Here is a 3,239-nt window from a genome sequence, read left to right on the forward strand (position 1 = left end):
TTACTAAATTCACCCTTACATGTCTTATTTGGATTTGATTGATTCATGTTCTACCCTTCTTGCCAATAAACTCTTATGTGCCTTAATTGAAGTTATCGCCTCTTTTATTGCCGTGCTATTTATCCCGTAATTGCTTAACCTTAATTGAAGTTATCATTATCTTTCCCGTAATTGCTTAACCTTAATTGAAATTTTATTATCCTTTTCATTGTTGATTTATCCTTATTTGGAATCATTGATTCATGCTATCTCTCTTATCGTCGAGTTGTACGTATGTGAATCGTTGTTATACATTGTCTCTCCCCTTGTTGGGATATTCTTGTTGAAATCATTATTACCTGTTGTGTCTTTCATTGTGAGCTTGTTCTTCCGTTTACTTGTGTTCTGTAGTTCTTGTGTTGATTTACTTGTACTCTCGTGTTATTGTTATTGTTGTTAAGTCGAGCGCTATGCGTGGATGCGGTATTGACATTTGTTTTGAGGGAAGGTTGTGGCTTATGGGCATATGTGGTGCAAGACCTTATATTGTGTTGCTATGTTTTTGGCACATGTGGTATTGTTGATAGGATTGTCGGGGTGTTCGTACGTGAGTTGTTCCTGCATTTATTACTATTGATATTTGCACATGCGGCATGACAAGGCAGGCTATATATGTGGGTTTGCGCATGTGGCGAGACAAGGTGGAAATATTATTATGCGCGTGTGGCGAGACAAGGAGGGCATTTACTTTATTTATCGCGCACGTGGCAAGACAAGGTGGCTATGTCGGGGATGATTTATGATGACTTGTGATGGACTGAGGCATTATTATTGATGATATTTGTGTTGTGGTGTGCCTACTTTGTGTGAGTTATACATTGTACATTTTTTGATGATTATTTCCTATGTGTCATTCATTGTATCTACTCTTACTCGTTGACTTGAGTTGTGATAGAACATTTGCACAAGCATACACGTAATTAATCATGCATATCAGGTTTAAGAAGATGAATCTTGGTGTTATTGACCATTTACATGTACTCGCTTTTACTTGTCTTTTGTGTGAGACTTGTCCTATTGGCACGTGAGTTATTCATATGGTCATGAGCCAGTGTTATTGTTTGCACGTGAGTTGTCCGTGCGAATATGAGATACTGTCACTCCCTTGGAACGTGAGTCATCTATGCGATTATGAATTGTAATATGGGTACAAGATGCCAAGTGATTAGGATTCATGAATAGGGACCTGTGAAATGTGACTATGTGGTGAAGTATCTCGGGGAAAAATCCTTGAACAAATCTTGTGTGGAAGCGGTTGCTCTTATTGAGTTGTTACTTGTTTCTACTTAGTTTCACCGGACTAAAACTATGTTCAGCTTACTTCACGGCATTGCTACATGTTGCTCCTTATTGCTAGTTGTTGTTTCTAGTGTCCTATTGCGAGTATAACTTTGTTATCTTTACCATGCTTTATTTTATATTGACATTGTTTCCTGTTAGTTTCACATTCATATTTGTACAGGTTGTTAAGTCTAGCAGGTGTGTTGACTGTCCCTTGTCACTACTCCACCGTGATTAGTATTGATACTTACTGGGTACCGCTGTGGTGTACTCATGCTATACTTTCTGTACATTTTTTAGCAAATCCAAGTACTTCAGAGTTGGTTGATCACTAGCTAAATGTTCGGGTTTTGCTATGGAGACTCAAGGTATACCTATCGTCGCGTTTGCCAGCCTCATAGTCACCTTCTAAATTTGTACTTGTACTGTCTATTTCTATTCCGGAACAGTTGTACTTAGAAGATGTTCCTAGTAAACTCCGTAGAGCTTATGACTTGTACTACCAGTTTTGGAATTGTTGGCTTGTATAGAAATTTTCTACGTCATATTTAATAGCCGTTGGTTGAAATTTGCCATTCATTCAGTGAGTGTTATGCTTACCTACTCTTAAAGACTAGGTGACATAACGACATCCTACAAAGAGAAATTGGGACGCAAAGACATTCGTACAAAAATACGACAAGTGTCAACCCCATGCATAGTTAGTACATCGACTAGCAGAACTTTTTTCATTCGGTAGTGTCACCGTGGACATTCATGAAATAGGGGATGGACATAGTCGATCTCTTACCATAAGGGCCTGCAAAGGTAAGATTTCTTTTGGTCATAACTGATTATTTTACTAAATGGGTCGTAGCAGGTGCTTAACAAAAGATTGAAGAATGAGAAGTGGTTGATTTCATATGGGACAACATTGTCTGCCGATTAGGAATATTAGAAAGGATTGCTCGTGACAACGAGCCAAAGTTTATAGGTTCCAAGGTCACAAAGTTTTTGGAAGGACTGAAGATCAAATGCATTACGTCTTCACCATACCACATGAGTGCTAATGGGCAGGCAGAGTCAACCAATATGGTAATTATTTAAAACCTTAAAAAAAGTTAGAAGATGCTAAGGGCAAGTGGTCGGATGAGCTACCGGGTCTTTTATGGGCATATCAGACCACATCAAAGTCAAGCACGGGAGAGACACCCTTTTCGCTCGTGTACGGTTCAGAAGCTTTGATATCGATAGAAGTGGGGGGAATCGACCCTAAGGTTTTCTCAATAAAACAATGAAGCACTGTTGGTCAAGCTATATTTGCTTGAAGAACACCAGGATCTGGCATATGTGACAATGGTAGTGTTGATACCCAATTTTTTCCTATATTTTTTATATGCATAAATACCTTTAAAATAGCATATATATGCATATATAAGCATGCATAAGGTTTTTGTAATTTTCCTATAATTTTAAAGATTTTTAATTGATTTATTTCCTCCCCTTTTACTCATAAAATCCCTAATAATTATCCCTCAAATTATTGTTGAGGCAACCGCATCAGTTCCATTCGAGCTGGAAATGGCTCCTCTCACAGCTACCTCCACTCCATTTGAAGTAGAGGTGGTCACACCTTTTACTGTGACAGTATCAACCACACCCCCATTCAACTCAAAAGCAATACCCTAGGATTATGTTGCCGAGGCTGGGTGAAAAGGCAAGGTCAGGATAGAGGAATCTAGCGCTGCACAAGAAATGACTAGAACTGGAAGAGTCTATACACCTGAACACCTGGGAGGCTCAAGTAAGGAGGTCACCACTAGGCAGCCTATCATTGAGACCGGGTCGAACAACCTGTCGAGAAAAGTACAAGCAAAGGAGTATTCTGTTGTTGACCATCTGAACAAAGTCCCAGCTCAGATATCTATCCTGTCACTATT

Source organism: Nicotiana tabacum, chromosome 1, assembly GCF_000715075.1.
Source record: "Nicotiana tabacum cultivar K326 chromosome 1, ASM71507v2, whole genome shotgun sequence".
NCBI classification, from domain to species: domain Eukaryota; kingdom Viridiplantae; phylum Streptophyta; class Magnoliopsida; order Solanales; family Solanaceae; genus Nicotiana; species Nicotiana tabacum.